Raw genomic sequence first — 23,845 nt, forward strand, 5'->3', positions numbered from 1 at the left:
ACACACAAAAACTTACACACACAAAAAAAATAACACACAAACAAAAAAAAACACACACACACACAAAATAAAACACACACAAAAAATCACACACACACAAAAAAAATTACACACACACACACAAAAACTTACACACACACACACACAAACTAACACACATACACACAAACTTACACACAAACACAAACAAAAAAACAAACAAAAAAAATTACACACACACACAAAAACAAACACAACAACAAAAAAATACACAAAAACACAAAATTAAACACACACACACACACACAAACCTACACACACACACACACACAAAAACAAACACACGCACAAAAAAACATACACACACAAAAAAAATAACACACACACACTAAAAAACAAACACACACACAAAAACTTACACACACAAAAGAACGTACACAAACACACAAAAAAAAATTTCACACACACACAAAAAAAATTACACACACACAAACAAACCTACACACACAAAAAAACTTACACACACAAAAAAACTAACAAAAACACAAAATATAACACACACACAAAAAAATATACACACACAAAAAAAATTACACACACACACACACAAAAACTTACACACAAAAAAAAAAAAAAAACAAAAACACAGACTTACACACAAAAAAAAAATAAAACAAATAAAATAATAAACAAACACAAAAAAAAATACAAACACACACACACACACAAAAAAAAAATAAACCTCACAAAAAACTAACACACACACAAAAACTTACACACACACACACAAAAAAAAACAAAAAAAAAAACACACACACAAAAAAACTTACACACACACAAAAACATACACACACACAAAAACATACACACACACAAAAACTTACACACACACACAATCTTACACAAAAACAAACTGTTAAAAACACACAAATAATGAAAGACACACACAAATATACACACAAAAAATTACACACACAAAAAAAACTTACACACACACACAAAATCATACAAACACACGAAAAAATAAACACACAAAAAATAACACACACACGCAAAAAAATAAACACACACAAAAACTGACACACAAACACAAACTAAAACAAATAAAAAAAATTAAACAAAAACAAAAAGTACACACACACACACACACACACAAACATACACACACAAAAAAAAACATACACACACACACAAAAACTTACACACACAAAAACTAACACACACACAAAAAGTTACACACACACACAAAAACTTACACACACAAAAACTTACACACACACAAAAACTTACAGACACACAAAAACTTACACAAACACAATAACTTACACACACACACAAAAACTTACACACACACACAAAAATTTACACACACACAAAAACTTACACACACAAAAACTTACACACACACAAAAAAAAGTACACACACACAAAAATTACACACAAAACTAACACACACACAAAAACTTACACTTAAACAAAAAATGAAACACACACAAAAAATAACACACACAAAAAAAATTACACACACACACAAACTTACACACACAAAAAAAAACACACACAAAAAAACTTACACACACACACAAAAAATTAAACACACACAAAAACTAACAAAAACATACAAAAAATTACAATCACACACAAAATAACACACACACACACACTAACACACACACACAAATACAAACACAAACACACAAATACACACACACACACACACACACACACACACACACACAACAACATACAGACACACAAAAAATTACACAAAAAAAAAAAAATAAAAAAAAAAAAAAAATTACAAAAACACAAAAACTTACACTCACACAAAAACTTACACACACACACACACAAAACTTACACACACACAAATACTTACACATACAAAAAAACTTACACACACAAAAAAACTTACACACACACACACACAAAAACTCACACACACACAAAAACTTAAACAAACAAAAACTTACACACACACAAAAAAAAACACACACACAAAAACTTACACACACACACAAAAACTTACACACACACAAAAACTTACAGACATAAAAAAACTAACAAACACACGAAAACTTACACCCATACAAAAACTTTCACACACACAAAACTTACACACACACACACAAAAAAAAACTAACACACACACACACAAACTAAAACACACACAAACAAACTAACACACACGCAAACTAACACACACACAAAAAGTTACACACACACACAAAAACTTACACAGACAAAAACTTACACAAACACAAAAAATTACACACACACAAAAAATTACAAAAACACAATAAATAACACACACACAAAAACTTACACACACACACAAAAACTTACACACACACAAAAACTTACACACACACTCACACACATACTTACACACACACACACACACACAACAACTTACAGACACACAAAAACTTACACACACAAAAAAAAACTTACACACACACAAAAATTACACACACACAAAAACTTACACGCACACAAAAACTTACACACACACACACACAAAAACTTACACACACAAAAAAACTTACAAATACAAAAAAAATTACACACACACACAAAAAATTAAACACACACAAAAAATTACACAAACAAAAAATTACACACACACAAAAAAAATAAAACACACAAAAAAAATAAAACACAAACAAAAAAAATAACACACACACAAAAAATAACACACATAAAAAAACTTACACACACAAAAAAAGGAACACACATACAAAACTTACACACACACAAAAAAAAAAAAAACAAACTCAAACAAAAAAACACACCCAAAAAAAAAAAGACACACACAAAAAAAAACATACACACACATAAACTAACACACACAAACAAAGAAACACACACCAAAAAAAAAATGCACACACAAAAAATCACACACACACAAAAACTTACAAACACAAAAAATCTAACAGACACACAAAAAATTACACACACACACAAATCATTAAACAAACACACAAAAACTAACACAAACACAAAAACTTACACACACACAAACTTACACACACACACAAAAAATTACACACACACAAAAAATAACACCCAAAACTAACACACACACAAAAACTTACACGTACACAAAAACTAACACACACAAAAAAACTTACACACACACAAAAACTTACACACACACAAAAACTTACACACACAAAAACTTATACACACATAAAAACTTACACACACACAAAACTTACACACACAAAAAACTTACACACACAAACAAAAACTTACACTCACACAAAAACTTACACACACAAAAAAAATTAGACACACAAAAAAAATAACACACACACACACACACACACTTACACACACACACACACACACACACACACACACAAAAACTTACACACACACAAAAACTTACACACACATACAAAACTTACACACACAATAAAATTACACACACACAAAAACTTACACGCACACAAAAACTTACACACACACACACAAAAACTTACACACACACAAAGACTTACACACACACAAAAACTTACACACACACAAAAAATTACACACACTCACACAAACTGACACACACACAAAAACTTACACACACACACAAAAACTTACACACACACACACACAAAAACTTACACACACACACACACACACACACACACAAACATACAGACATACACAAAAAATTAAAAACACACCCAAACTTACACACACACACAAAAAAGTACACACACACAAAAAAACTTACACACACACAAAAACAAAAGCAAACCAAAAAAATTACACACACACACACACAACTTACACTACACACGCACAAACCAAATTACACACAAACAAAAAATTACACACACACAAAAAAATACACACACACAAAAAATTTCAAACAAAAAAGAAAGTACACACACACACACAAAAAACTTTCACACACACAAACAAAAGCATACACACACACACAAAAACTAACATACACACACAAACTTACACATACATAAAAAATAACACACACAAAAAAACTTACACACACACAAACACTCACACACACAAAAACATACACACACACACACACACACACACAAAACTTACACACACACACAAAACTTACACACACACAAAGACTTACACACACACACAAACTTACACACATAAAAACTTACACACACACAAACAAACTTACACACACACACACACAAAAACTTACACTCACAAAAAACTTACACACACACAAAAACTTACACACACACACAAACTTACACAAACACAAAAACTTACACCCACACACAAAAACTTACACACACACAGAAACTTACACACACACACACAAAAACTTAAAAAAAATCAGAAAAAAACACAAAAACAAAAAATAACACAAACAAACAAACTTACACACACAAAAAAACTTACACACACACACACAAAAAAACTTACAAACACACAAAAACAAAAACACACAAAAAAAAAAAAAAACACAACAACATACATACACAAACAAAAACTAACACACACACAAACAATAACACACAATCAAACTTAAACAAACACACAAAAAAATACACACACACAAAAACAAAAACGAACAAAAAATATTACACAGACAAACAAAGATACACACACACAAAACTAAAACACACACACACACACAAACAAACACACACACACAAAAACTTACACCCACACACAAAAACTTACACACACAAAAACTTAAACACACACAAAAATTAACACACAAACACAAAAAAACTAACACACAAACAAAAACTTACACACACAAAAACTAACACACACACAACAACTTACCCACCCACACAAAAACTTACACACACACACAAACTTACACACACAAAAACTTACACACACACGCAAAAAATTACACACACACAAAAACTTACACACACACACACACAAAACTTACACACACACAAAAACTTACACACACACAAAAAATAACACACACACAAAAACTAACACACACAAACACACACACACACACACACACACACACAAACTTAGACACACACACAAACACTTACACACACAAAAAATTACACACACACACAAACTTACACACACACACAAAAACTTACACAGACAAAAACTTACACACACACAAAAAATTATACACACACAAAAAATTAAACAAACACATTAAATAACACACACACAAAAAATAAAACACACACAAAAATAAATACAAACACAAAAAAAAAAACACACACAAAAACTAAGACACGCACAAAAAAAATTACACACAAACAAAAAATTAAACCCAAAAATTACACACACAAAAAAAATTAAACGTACACAAAAAATTACACACAAAAAAAAACTTACACACACACTAAAAATTACACACACACAAAAAATTACACACACAAAAAATAACACACCCATAAAAAATTACACACACACACAAAAACTTACACACACACAAAAAACTTACACACACAAAAAAAAAATTACACGCACACAAAAACTAACACACACACACAAACTAACACACACACAAAAAATTACACACAAACACACACATACTTACAAACACACACAAACACACACACACACACACAAAAAAAAACACACACACAAAAACTTACACACACAAAAAAAAAACTTAAACACACAAAAAAATTACACACACACAAAAACTTTCACGCACACAAAAACTTACACACACACACACACAAAAACTAACACACACAAAAAAACTAACACACACACAAAAACTAACACACACACAAAAACTTACACACACACACAAAAACTTACACACACAAAAAAACTTACACACACACAAAAACTTACACACACACACATAAACTTACACACAAACACAAAAAAACTTACACACACACACAAAAACTTACACAAACACAAAAAATAACACACACACACAAAAAAATACACACACACAAAAAAAATAAAACACACAAACAAACTAACACACACACAAAAACTTACACACACACACACACAAACTTACACACACACAAACACAAAAGATTACACACGCACATAAAAACTAACACACACACAAAAACTACCACACACACACGAAAAAACAAAAACACAGAAAAAAAAATACACACACATAAGAACTTACACACACACACACAAAAAACTTTCACACACACACAAAAAAACATACACACACACAAAAACTAATAACCCCAAAAACTATTAAAAATCAATACAATAATACACACACACAAATATAAAACAAACACACAAAAATACACACACAAAAAATAATACACACACACACACACACAAAAACATACACACACACACAAAACTAACAAAACAAAACAAACTTACACACACACACACAAAAATACACACATAAAAACTTACACACACACAAAAACAATTACACACACACACACACACACAAACAAAAACAAACACTCACAAAAAACATACACACACACAAAAACTTACACACACACAAACTTACACAAAAACAAAAACTTACACCCACACACAAAAACTTACACACACACAAAAACTTACACACACAAAAAAACTAACACAAACAAAAAAAATTACACACACACAAAAAATAACACACACAAAAAAACTTACACACACACAAAACCTTGCAAACACAAAAAAACATACACGCACAAAAAATAACAAATAAACAGCAATTTACCCACACACAAAACAACTTACAAACACACGCAAACTTACACACACAAAAACTTACACACACACACAAAAAATTACACACACACAAAAACTTACACACACACAAAAACTTAAAAAAAAAAAAAACTTACACACACACAAAACATACACACACACACACACACACAAAAATAAACACAAACAAACCAACATACACACATGAAAAAACAAATACACACACAAAAAATTACACACACACAAAAAGAAAAAAAAACACAAAAAAACTAAGACACACAAAAACTTACACACACAAAAACTTACAGACACACAAAAACTTACACAAACACAATAACTTACACACACACACAAAAACTTACACACACACACAAAAATTTACACACACACAAAAACTTACACACACAAAAACTTACACACACACAAAAAAAAGTACACACACACAAAAATTACACCCAAAACTTACACACACACAAAAACTTACACGTACACAAAAACTTACACACACAAAAAAACTTACACACACACAAAAACTTACACACACACACAAACTTACACACACAAAAACTTACACACACAAAAAAACTTACACACACACACAAAAACTTACATACACACACACACAAAAACTTACACCCACACACAAAAACTAAAACACACACAAAAACTTACACAAACACAAAAACTTACACACACAAGAAAACTTACACACACACACACACACACACACACACATACACACACACACACACACACACAAAAACTTAAAGACACACAAAAAATTAAACACAAAAAAAAAAATTACACACACACAAAAACTTACACACACAAAAAAACTTAAACACACACAAAAACATACACACACACACACAAAAACTTACACAAACACAAAAACTTACACAAACAAAAAAACTTACACACACACACAAAAACTTACAAACACACACAAAAAAACTAACAAAAACACAAAAACTTACACACACAAAAAATTACACACACAAACAAAAAATTACACACACACAAAAAAATACACACACACACAAAAACTTACAAACACACAAAAACTTACACACACAAAAAAACTCACATACACACAAAAACTTACACACACACAAAAAATTAAACAAACACAAAACTTACACACACACACACAAACACAAACTTACACACACAAACAAAAACTTACACACACACAAAAACTTACGCACACACAGAAACTTACACAGACACAAAAAATTAAACACACAGACAAAAAATTACACAGACAAAAATTTACACACACACACAAACTTACAAAAACACAAAAACTAACACACACACATAAAAACTTACACACACAAAAAAACTTAAAAACACACAAAAACTTAAACAAACACAAAAACTTACAAACACAAACAAAAAATAACACACACACACACAAAAACTTACACACACACAAAAACTTACACACACAAAAAACTTACACACAAACAAAAACTTACACGTACACAAAAACTTACACACACACAAAAACTGACACACACACAAAAACTTACACACACACAAAAACTTACACAAACAAAAACTTATACACACATAAAAACTTACACACACAATAAAAATTAAACACACACAAAAAAATTACACACACATACAAAAAAACACACGCAAAAACAAAATTAAACGCACACACAAAATAACACACACACAAAAAATTACACACAAACACACACATACATAAACACTCACAAAAAAACGAAAACACACAATCACAAACACACACACACACAAACACAAACACACACACACACACACAAACACTTACACACACACACACACACACTGACACACACACACAAAAACTTACACACACACAAAAACTTACACACACACACACACAAAAAAACTTACACACACACACAAAAACTTACACGCACAAAAAAACTTACACACACACAAAAACTTACACACACACACAAAAACTTACACACACACACAAAAATATAAACACACACACAAACATACACACACAAAACTTACACACACACAAACAAAAAAACACAAAATTACACAAACACAAAAAACTTACACACACACACAAGCTTACACACACACAAAAACTTACACACACACAAAAACATACACACACAAAAATAATCTTACACACACACAAAAACATACACACACACAAAAAACTTACACACACACAAAAACTTACACACACATAAAAACTGACACAAAAACACGAACTAACACACACACATAAATTTACACACACACACACAAAAACTTACACACATACAAAAGCATAGACAAACAAAAAAACTTACACACAAAAAAAAACTTACACACACAAAAACTTACACACACACAAAAACTTACACACACACAAAAACTTACACACACATACAAAACTTACACACACACAAAAAATTACACACACACAAAAACTTACACACACAAAAAACTTACACACACACACACACACACAAACTTACACACACACACAAAAACTTACACACACACACAAAAACTTACACACACACAAAAACTTACAAACACACAAAAACTTACACACACACACAAAAACTTACACACACACAAAAACTTACACAAACACAAAAACTTACACACACACAAAAACTTACACACACACAAAAACTAACACACACACACACACAAAAACTTACACACACACAAAAAAACTCACACAAATAAAAATACACACAGACAAAAACTTACACACAAAAACTTATACACACACAAAAACTTACACACACACAAAAACTTACACACACACAAAAACTTACACACACAAAAAAACTTACATACACACAAAAACTTACAAAAACACAAAAAACTTACACACACAAAACAACTTACACACACAAAACAACTTACACACACAAAAAGAATTACACACACACAAAAACTTACACACACACAAAAACTTACACACACACACACACACACACACAAACTTACAAACACACAAAAACTTACACACACACACACACACACACTTACACACACACACAAAAACTTACACACAGACACAAAAACTTACACTCACACACAAACTTACACACACACACACAATTAAACACACAAACACAAAAACTTACCCACACACAAAAAATTACACACACACACAAAAGAACTTACACACACACAAAACTTACACACACACAAAAAACAACAACTAAAAAAAAAAATAAAACTTAAAAAAACACTTACACAAAAACAACATATTACACACACACAAAAAATTACGCAGACACGCAAAATAACACACACACAAACAAATACATCCAAACAAACAAACACACACACAAAAACTTACACACACACAAAAAACTTAAACACACATAAAAAAACTAAAAAACACACAAAAACTTACACTCACACACACAAACTGACACACACACAAAAACTTACACACACACACACACACACATACTAACACACACACACACACACACACACAACAACTTACAGACACACAAAAACTTACACACACACAAAAAACTTACACACACAAAAAATTACACACACACAAAAAATTACACGCACACAAAAAATTACACACACACACACAAAAACTTACAAAGACAAAAAAACTTACACACACACAAAAAAATAAAAACACACAAAAACAAACACACACACACAAAAAAAAAAAAAAAAAAAAAAACTTACACAAAAAAAAAAAAAAACACACACAAACAAATAAATAAAAAAAAAAATAAAATTACACACAAAATCATTAAATAGCACCAACAAAATCTATTAAACAATTAAATAAAATTAAAAGAAAAAGATATCTAAAAACACTACAAAACTTACACACACACAACAAATACACACACACACACACACAAAATTACACACACACACAAAACGTTAGAAACTTGCAAAAAAAATTACACACACAATAACTTACACACACAAAAAAACTTACACACACACACAAAAACTTACACACACATAAAAACTTAAACACACACAAAAACTTACACACACACAAAATCTTACACACACACAATAACTTACACACTCACAAAAACTTACACACACACAAAAACTTACACACACACTAAAAAACTTACAAACACAAAAAAACTTACACACACACACACACACACACACACACACACACACACACACACACACAAAACTTACAGACACACAAAAACTTACACACACACAAAAAAACTTACACACACAAAAAAAATTAAACACACATAAAAAATTACACACACACAAAAACTTACACACACACACAAAAACTTACACACACAAAAAAACTGACACACACACAAAAACTTACACACACACAAAAACTTACACAAACACAAAAAAACTTACACACACACAAAAACTTACACACACAAAAACTTAAACACACACACAAAAAAATCCACACACACACAAACTTACACACAAACACAAAAACTTACACATACACAAAAACTTACACATATACAAAAGCTTACACACAAACAAAAACTTACACACAAAAAAAAAATTACACACTCACAAAAAAAAACACACACACAAAAACTTACACACACACACAAAATATTACAAAAACACAAAATTACACACACACAAAAAGTTAAACACACACAAAATAAATTACACACACAAAAACTTAAACACACAAAAAAACTAACACACACAAAAAAAAAAACACACACACAATAAACTAAAACACACACAAAAAAAAATACACACACACACACAAAAAAACTTACACACACAAAAAAACTTACACACCCAAAACTTACACACACACACAAACTTACACGTACACAAAAAAACTTACACACACAGAAAAACTTACACACACACACAAAAACTTACACACACACAAAAACTTACACACACAAAAACTTACACACACACACAAAAACTTACACACAAACAAAAAAACTTACACACACAAAAACTTACACACACAAAAACTTACACACACACAAAAAAACTTACACACACAAAAACTTACACACACACAAAAACTTACACACACAAAAACTAAAACACACACAATAACTTACACACACACACACAAAATTACACACACGCAAACAAAAAATAACACATACACAAAAAATTACACCCAAAACTTACACACACACAAAAACTTACACATACACAAAAAAACTTTCAAAAAAACAAAAAATTACACACACAAAAAAACATTCACCCACATAAAAACTTACAATAAAATAAAAACTTACACAAACACAAAAAATTACACACACACACAAAAACTAACACATACACACTAAAACATACACGCAAACAAAAACTTACACACACACAAAAACTTACACACACACACACACATACTTACACACACACACACACACAGACACACACACAACAACTAACAGACACACAAAAACTTACACACACAAAAAAAACTTACACACACACACAAAAAAATTACACACACACAAAAAATTACACCCAAAACTTACACAAACACAAAAATTTACACAAACACAATTACTTACACACACACAAATTCATACACACACACATAAACTTAAACATACACACAAACTTACACACACAAAAAAACTTACACACACACAAAATCATACACACACACAAAAAACTTACACACACACACACAAAAAAAATAACAAAAAAAAACACTTAAAAAAAAACAAAAAATTACACACAAACACACACATAATTACACACACACACACACACACACACACACACACACAACAACATATACACACACAGAATATTACACACACAAAAAAAAACATACAAAAACAATAAAAGAAAACACAAAAACAACATTACACGCACACATAAATAATTACACACACACACAAAAACTTACACACAACACACATACTTACACACACACAAAAAAAACTTACACACACAAAAAAAATTACACCCACACACAACAACTTATGCACACACAAAAACTTACATACGCACAAAAACTTACACACACACAAAAACATACACACACACACACACACAAACTTACATACACACACACAAAATAACACCCACACACAAAAAATTACACACACAAAAACTTACACACACACAAAAAGTTACACACACACATAAAAACTTAGACACACAAAAACTTACACACACAAAAAAACTTACACACACACAAAAACTTACACACACACAAAAACTTACACACACACAAAAACTTACACACACACACAAAAACTTACACACACACAAAAACTTACACACACAAAAACTTACACACACACACAAAAAATTACAAACACAAAAAAACTTACAAACAAAACTTACAAACACACAAAAACTTACACGTACACAAAAACTTACACACACAAAAAAACTTACACGCACACACAAACTTACACACACAAAAACATAAACACACACAAACTAACACACACAGAAAAACTTACACACACACAAAAACTTACACACACACAAAAAACTTACACACACACACAAAAATTTACACACACACAGAAAATTACACACACACAAAAAAAATTAAAAACACACAAAAACTTACACACACACACACACACACAAAAACAAAAAAAAACCCACAAAAAAAAAAACAAAAAAAAACACAAAAAAAAAAACAAAAAAAAAAACAAAAACAAAAACACACACAAAAAAAAAATAAAAAAAAAAAACAAAAACAAACACACAAACAAAAAAACAAATATATACACACACACAAAAAAACACACATATACAAAAACACATACATACACACACACACACACACACACACACACACACACACACACACACACACACACACACACACACACACACACACACACACACACACACACACACACACACACACACACACACACACACACACACACACACACACACACACACACACACACACACACACACACACACACACACACACACACACACACACACACACACACACACACACACACACACACACACACACACACACACAAACACACACACACACACACCCAAACACACAAAAAAAAAAACGTACACACACAAAAAAAAAACTTACACACACAAAAAAATTACAAACACAAATAAACTGGCACACCCACAAAAAATTAAACATACAAAAAACTTACAGACACACAAAAAATTACACACACACACAAAAAATTACACAACCAAAACCAATAAAAAACAAAATTAAATACAACAAAAAAAAAAAAATTACACACACAAACGAACTTTAACCCAAACAAAAAAACTTACACCCACACACAAAAACTTACACACATAAAAAAACTAACAAACACAAAAAAACTTACACACATACAAAAACTAACACACACACAAAAATTTACACACACTTACTTACTTACTTAAGTCCCATCCGTCCTTGAAGGTCGTCTTGGGGCCTCTTTCTTCGTAACGGCGTGGATGTGCCTTCTGTATGCTTCACGGTCTTTTGCTAGGCGAAGAAGGTCCGAGAGGCGGTGAGGTGCAAAGTTTTCCTTCCACTTTTTGGGGGACGACCACGAGGACGAGAACCGTGAATTTGGCCTTCGAAGGTGATTTTTGGGAGACGGGACCGACTCATCCATTGTACGTGACCGAGCCATCGAAGTTGTTGGAGCTGGATCTTCATGAGAATTGTTTGTTGTACTTTAAGGCGCTCGAGAAGTTCGAAATTTGAGATTCTATCAAGGTAAGTGATCCCGCCGATGCGGCGGAGGCACTTAGTTTCAAATGCTGCAAGTCGACGGTTGTCATTTACCTTCAGTGTCCATGTTTCACATGAGTAGATTGCGATGGGGATGATCAGGGTATCAAAAAGTCGTGTCTTAAGCCGCAGAGACAAATCCTTGCTTCGCCATATGGGCATAAGGGCCTTGAAACTGGAACTCGCGAGGGCGAGACGTCTTTTGATGGACTGTTGTCGCTGGTGATCAGACTACCGAGGTAAGGGAGCTCGTCAGCCCACTGGATACTCTCTCCATTAAGTTTCAGGTCTGGCTTAACTGTATCCTGTGTCTTTCGTGAGCAGCACATAGCCTTTGTTTTTGATACATTTATGATCATTCCAAAAGAACTAGTGGCTTCGAAGACGTCGTTAAGAACGGCTTGTAGATCCTCGTGTGTTTCAGCCATTTCGTTGATATCGTCGGCGTAGGCTAGCTTATCTATCTGAACACCCCCTATATGTGCGCCACAAGTTGTCTCCACCAGGGATAAGACTGCTGTGAGGAAAAGGTTGAACAGCTCTGGAGACAAAAGGCATTCTTGAAGGACACCTGCGGAAGTCTGGAAACTGTCAGTGAGACCTTCACTAGTCATCACACGACTCCCAAATTTTGAGTACATATCCTTGATAAGATCTACTAGGTTTCGTGGGATTCCGTAATGGAGAAGGATATGCCATAGGCTATTTCTTCAAATAAAGTCAAATGCTTGCCTAAAGTCGATGAAGAGCTGATACAGGCCGCGACCGAATTCCAGATATTTCTCTAAAATTTGGCGAACAGTGAAAATTTGATCAACGGTCGATCTCCCAGGGCGAAACCCGGCTTGGTATTCTTGGATGACTAAGGATGACACGGCTCTGATCCGTTGGAGTATAATTCGGGTGAAGATCTTGGCAGTTTGACTTGTTAGGCTAATAGGACGGTAATTATCACATACTGCCTTTGACCCCATCTTGTGTAGTGGAACAATTGTGGCTTCGCACCAAGAAGTTGGGAAATGACTCTTTTGCCAGGCACCGGATACAATCTTGTGGAAAAGATCTATAAGTGGTTCACACCGGACTTTCAGCAGTTCTGCCTGTATCCCGTCCGGGCCAGGGGCCTTGTTAGTCTTCAGCGCTTGGATGGCATCTTCGACCTCAGAACGGAGAGGAGGTGGGCTGGGATCTGAGACAGTAACGGGCAAGAGGTCCAGGACAGCAGAGTTTGGAAAGATATCAGGATTAAGCTTTTCTTTGAAATTCTCCATCCATCTCGATCGGATACCTTCTGTGCTTTGTATCTGAGAGCCATTTTTATCTAGCAGTGTACAAGAACTGAGGTTTTTCTTGCTTGTTAGCTCACGAACTCTGTTATACATGAAGTATGAATCGCCTCTCTTAAAATCAGCCTCGCACTGTTCACATTTGTCTTTAATGTAGTTGCGATGGGCTCTACGGGTGGCTTTTTCTACAGCACGCTTCAACTGCTTATATCTGTCCCTGCTCTCTCTGTTCTGACCTGTTATTGTGTTTTCGTTTCTCAGTACATAATAAAATAATTTCATTTGTTATCCAAGGCTTTTTATCACCCTTTTTGGTTCCTAGGGCGGACATCGCTACTTTGCTGATGATCTTAGAGGAGTCCGTGACCAGTTTATCGATATCCTCTTTAGATAGAGTTACAGGAATATTAGAAAGAAGGTCCGATATTTGAGTAGACAGTTCATCGATGTAGGTTTGGCGAATTTGAGGGTCTTTGAGAAGATGTGTGTTGAAACGAGCGGGTCTATTATTCAGCTTTGCGGAAGATTTCAGGCCTATCTTTAGTGCAGACATGACCAGGGAATGGTCGCTGTCAAAATCGCCACCTGCGAGGGTGACAGTATCTAGCACAGACGATTTCCACCGCCTAGAGACGAGCATGTAATCAATAAGATTACGGGTTTTTCCATCCGGTGAAGTCCATGTCGCCTTACGACGTTCTCTATGTTTGAAGAGAGTATTGGTAATTGCTAGATCACTGTCTCTGCAAAATTCAATGAGGCGTTCGCCCCTCTTGTTAAGTCGTCCAAGGCCAAATTTACCCATAACATCTTCATTTCGAGCAGAATCGTTACCAACAATAGCATTGAAGTCGCCAATGACAACAATAAGGTCTTTTTAGGAACTGCGTCAATTAAGCTTTGCAGTTGAAGGTAGAAATTGTCAGACTCTTCATCTGGTTTGCTGCAGTCAGGAGCGTAGACTTGTATGATCGTGATGTTGATCGGGGATCCCTTCATTCGTATCATAATCAACCGTTCTGACACAGGCGTTACGGAAATCAAGGATCTTCGTGCCTTAGTCGACATCAAAAAGCCAACACCTTGGTGATGGACGCCATCGGTTCTCCCAGACACTATCAGACTAGTGTTGCCAATCCTTTCTTTGCCGGTGCTAGGGAGATGTGTTTCTGAAAGTCCCACAATATCCCATTTATATCGGTTTAGTTCATTTAGGACAAGATCTATTTTGCCTTGTTTAGCAAGCGTCCTAACGTTCAGGGTTCCAACAGATAAAATAAATTTAGGAGAAAGCATAGCCTCCGGGTTTGGAGTTGTCAACACTGTTAAAGGGAGATTCTGGGTCGTCAGTTCGTCGGTTGTCCCGGACGCGGTAACTTCGTCGGTTGCCCCGGACGCGGTAACTTCTTCGGTTGCCCCGGATGCGGTAACTTCGTCGATTGCCACGGATGCGGTAGTATTGGTTCTCGTTCTTGATCGTTTGTACTTCATATTTTATAGGAAAAGAGGTTTCTTGGCTAATTTCAGGACGGCGGTAAGCCACTCCTCTCCATCCCTAGCAGGGGTCGGCTATATCTACTACCGATAATGCGCCCTTCTGGCGTCCTGCATCACCTGCAATTTTCCCATTGCTGGGAGAAGGTTTGTGACTGGCGGGACGTATCCATACGCCGATGGGCCCTGCCCAGTGCACATCAGAGGGGCCTTCCACCTCCTCCGCCTGAATTTATGGCCCCCAGACGTGGGTGCTCCAGCTATATTTCAAGACCCCCAGAGACCGGGTCCTCCCTTGGTCCGCACCTCCCTACCGGGAGGTGCCCTGCATATCTACATGACGTTCCCCTATCCGCCACCTGGGGACGCGCTGAGTGGCCTGGGAAAGGCCCCACTGATAACTCTGAAGTTCTCAGTAGTTCACACACACACACACACAAACTTACACACACACACAAAAACTTACACCCACACACAAAAACTTACACACACAAAAACTTACACACACAAAAAAAGTTACACCCACACACAAAAACTTACACACACAAAAACTTACACACACACACAAAATGACACACACACAAAAAATTTAACAAACACAAAAACTTACACACACACAAAAACTTACACACACACACACAAAAACTAACACACACAAAAAAAAAAAAACAAAAAAAAACTTACACACACACAAAAAAACTTACACACACAAAAAAAAGAACAACCAAAACTTACACACACACAAAAACTTACACGAACACAAAAAATTACACACACAAAAAAACTTACACACACACAAAAACTTACACACACACAGAAACTTACAAACACAAAAACTTATACACACACAAAAACTTACACACACAAAAAAAATTACACACACACAAAAACTTACACATACAAAAACTTACACCCATACACGAAAACTTACACACACAAAAAAAATAAAACACCCAAACACACTCACACACACACACATACTTACACACACAATAAATCATATACTCACACACACACACACACACACACAACCTAATACAGAAAAAAACAATATTACACACACAAAAAAAAACATAAAAACACAAAAAACAAAAACAAAAACAAAAAAATTCACGCACAAAAAAAATTACACACACACACACACAAACACTTACACACACACACATAAATACACAAACACACAAACTAAAACACACAAAAAAACTAAAACACACACACAAAAAATAACACACACACACAAACTAACACACACACACAAAAACATACACACACACACACAAAAACTTACACACACACAAAAACAAACACACATACAAAAAAACTAAAAAACAAAAATAGAAATACACACACACAAAATAAAAAACACATACACAAAAAATTACACAAAAAAAAAATAAACCAAACAAAAACACAATTACACACACACACAAAAACATAAACACAAACAAACACAAAAACTTACACACTCACAAAAAAACTAACACACACACAAAAACTAACACACACACACGAAAAAACTAAAACACACACAAAAACAAACACACACAAAATAACGTACACACACACACAAAAAAGACATTCACACACACACAACAAAAACATACACACACAAAAAAACACTAACAAACACACAAAAACAGAAAAAAACACAAAAAATTACACATAAATAAAATCTTACACACACACAAATCTTACACCCACACAAAAACTTACACACACAAAAAAACTTACACACACACACAAAACTTACAAACACACAAAGACTTACACACACACACACAAACTTACACAAATAAAAAATTAAAAACACACAAACAAACTTACACACACACACACAAAAAAAAAAATTACACACACAAAAAACTTACACACACACAAAAACTTACACACACACACAAACTTACACAAACACAAAAACTTACACCCACACACAAAAACTTACACACACACAAAAACTAACACACACACAAAAACTTACACACACAAACAAACTAAAACACACACAATAAAATTACACACACAAAAAAACTAACACAAACACATAAACATACACACACACAAAAAATCTTACACACACACAAAATCTAACAAATAAAAAAACTTACACACACAAAAAAAATAAAACACACACACAAAAAAAAAAATACACACAAACAAAAACATAAACAAAAAAAAAATAACACACACACACAAAAACTTACACACACACAAAAACTTACAAAAACAAAAAATCTTACACACATACAAAAAATGACACACACAAAAAAAATAAACACACACACACAAACACAAACTAAAACACACACACAAAAACTAACACCCACACACAAAAACTTACACACACACAAACTAACACACACAAAAAAAAATACACTCACACAAAAAAACTTACACACACAAAAACTTACACACAAAAAAAAAATAACACAAACACAAAAAATTATAAAAACACAATAAAATACACACACACACACAAAAACTTACACACACACACAAAAATTTACACAAACACAAAAACTTACACACACAAAAACTTACACACACAAAAAAAAATTACACACAAACAAAAAATTACAACAAAAACTTACACACACAAAAAATCTTACACTTAAACAAAAACTTACACACAAAAAAAAAATTAAACACAAACAAAAACTTACACACACACAGAAAATAACACACACAAAAACTAACAAACCCATAAAAACTTACACACACACAAAAACTCACACACACACCAAAAACTTACACACACATACAAAAACTTACACACACACAAAAACTTACAAACACACAAAAACTTACACACACAAACAAAATTACACACACACACACACATACTTACACACACACACACACACACAACAAATTACAGAAAAACAAAAAATTACACACAAAAATAAGAAAATAAAAAAGAAATAAAAAAAAAAAAACGAAAAAACATTAACGCACACAAAAACATACACACAAACACACAACAAAAAACAAAAACACAAAAACATACAAAAAAACACAAAAATACACAAACAAAAAAAAAAAAACACAAACACACAAAAAAAAACACACACACACAAAAACTTACACAAAAAAAAACTTACACACACAAAAAAAAAATTACACACACACAAAAAATTACACACACACAAAAACTTACACACATACAAAAACTTACACACACACAAAAACTTACACACATACAAAAACTTACACACCCACAAAACATACACACACACACACACAAAAACTTACACACACACACAAAAACTGACACCCACACACAGAAACTTACACACACAAAAACTTACACACACACAAAAACTTACACCCACACACAAAAACATACACACACAAAAACTTACACACACACAAAAACTTACACACAAACAAAAACTTACACACACACAATAACTTACACCCACACAAAAACTTACACACACACACAAATTTATACACACACACAAAAACTTACACACACACAAAAACTTACACACACACACACATACTTACACACACACACACACACAAACACACACACAAAAAAAAAAAGACAAAATACCTATTACAAACACAAAAAAAAAACAAAAACAAAAAAAAATAAAAAAAACAAAAAAAAAATAAAAATCACACACAAAATTACACACACACACACAAAAAAATACACACAAACAAAAACTGACACATACAAAAAAACTTACACACACACACAAACTTACACACACACACAAAAACTTACACACAAACAAAAACTTAAACAAACAAAAACTTACACACACACACACAAAAAATTACACACACAAAAAAAATAACACACACACAAAAAAACTAAAACATACACAAAAACTAACACATATACAAAAAATTAAACACACACAATAAATAACAAACATACATAAAATTAAGCACGCACAAAATAACAAACACACACACAAACTTACACACACACACAAAAACTTACACAAAAAAAAACTTACACACACACAAAAAGTTACACCCACACAAAAAAAATAACACACACAAAAAAATTCACACACAAAAAAACTTACACACACACAAAAACTTACAAAAACAAATAAAATTAAACACACACACAAAAACTTACACACACACAAAAAAAATTACACACACAAAAAAAATTCCACACAAAACTTACACACACACAAAAACTTACACGAAAACAAAAAAACTTACACACACACAAAAACTTACACACACACAAAAACTTACACAAATACAAAAACAAACACACGCACACACTTACACACACACACACAAAAACTAAAACACACACACAAAAACTTACACACACAAAAACTTACACACACAAAAAGTTACACCCACACACAAAAACATACACACACCAAAACTTACACACACACAAAAACTTACACACACACAAAAACTTACACAAACACGAAAACTTACACAAACACACAAAAACTGACACACACGCAAAAAAAAAATTACACAAACACAAAAAATTACACAAAAAACATACAAACACACAAAAACTTACACTAATACACAAAAACTAACACACACAAAAAAACTTACACAAACACAAAAACTTACACACACACCAACATACACACACATACAAACTTACACACACACACAAACTTACACACACACAAAAAACTTACACACACATACAAAAACTTACACGCACACAAAAACTTACACACACACAAAAACTTACACACACACACACACACATACATACACACACACACACACACACACACACACACACAAAAAATAACACACACAAACAAAATAACACACACAAAAAAAACTAAAACAAACAAAAAAAATACACACAAAAAAAAAATAACACGCAAAAAAAAAATTACACACACACACACAAAAACATAAACACAAAAAAAAAAATAAAAATACAAACAAAATTACACACACACAAACAAATACACACACACACAAAAAAAAAAACACACACAAAAACTAAAACAAACAAAAAATTACACACACACAAAAAAAATAACACACACACAAAAACTAACACCAACACACAAAAACTTACACACACACAAAAACTTACACACAAAAAAAAACTAACACAAACAAAAAAAATTAAACACATAAAAAAACTTAAACAAACAAAAAACCTACACACACACACTCACACACACAAAAATACACACACACACAAAAACTAACACACATACACAAAAACATACACACACAAAAACTAACACACACACAAAACTTTACACACACACATAAAAAATAAGACACACAAAAACTTAAAAAAACACAAAAAATTACACACACACAAAAAATTAAACAAACACAAAAAATAAAAAACACACAAAAACAAACAAACACACAAAAACAATTACAAACACACAAAAAGAAACACACACAAAAAATTACACACACACACAAAAAAATAAAAAAACACACAAAATTACACCAAAAACAAAAAAACACACAAAAACTTACACTGACACAAAAACTAGCACACACAAAAAAACTTACACACACACAAAAACTTACACACACAAAAACTTACACACACAAAAACTTACACACACATAAAAACTTAAACACACACAAAAACTTAAACACACACAAAAAACTAACACACACATACAAAAATTAACACGCACACAAAAACTTACACACACAAAAAAACTTACAAACACACAAAAACTTACACACACACACAAACTTACACACACACACACAAACAAACACACACACACACAGACACACACAAACACAAACACACACACACAGACAAACACAAACACACACACACACAGACACAAACACACACACACACACACACACACACACACATACACACACAAACAAACACACACACACACACACACAAACAAACACACACACACACACACACACACACAACAACTTACACACACACACACACACACACACACACAAAAACTTACACACACACACAAAAACTTACACACAAACACAAACATACACACACACACAAAACTTACACACACACACACACAAAACTTACACACACACAAAAACGTACACAGACACACTCAAACACTTACACACACAAAAAAACTTACACACACACACACACAAACTTACACACACACACAAAAACTTACACACACACAAAAACTAACACACACACAAAAACACACTTACACCCACACACAAAAAATAACAAACACACAAACACATAAACACACACACACAAAAAAATACACACACACAAAAACTTACACACACACAAAAAATAACACACACACAAAAACTTACACACATACAAAAACTTACACACACACAAAAATTAAACACAAAAACAAACAAAAAAACATAAACACACAAAAAAAAACTAACACACACACACAAACAAAAACACACAAAAAAAAAAAAACACACAAAAAAAGTGAAACACACACAAAAAAACTAACACACACAAAAACTTACACACACACAAAAACTTAAACACACACAAAAACTTACACAAAAACAATAAATTAAACACACACAAAAACTTACACACACACACAAAAACTAACACACACACAAAAACTTACACACATAAAAACTGACACACACACAAAAAAAATTAAAAACAAAAAAAAAATTAAACCAAAAACTTACACACACACAAAAAATTACACGGACAAAAAAACTTACACACACAAAAAAACTTACACACACACAAAAAATTACACACACACAGAAACTTACACACACAAAAACTAAAACACACATAAGAACTTACACACACACACAAACTTACACACACACAAAAAACTTACACACA

This window comes from Artemia sp. Qi Xiang Cuo, chromosome 3 (assembly GCF_049724085.1).
Source record: "Artemia sp. Qi Xiang Cuo chromosome 3, ASM4972408v1, whole genome shotgun sequence".
In the NCBI taxonomy this organism is placed as follows: Eukaryota; Metazoa; Arthropoda; class Branchiopoda; order Anostraca; family Artemiidae; genus Artemia; species Artemia sp. Qi Xiang Cuo.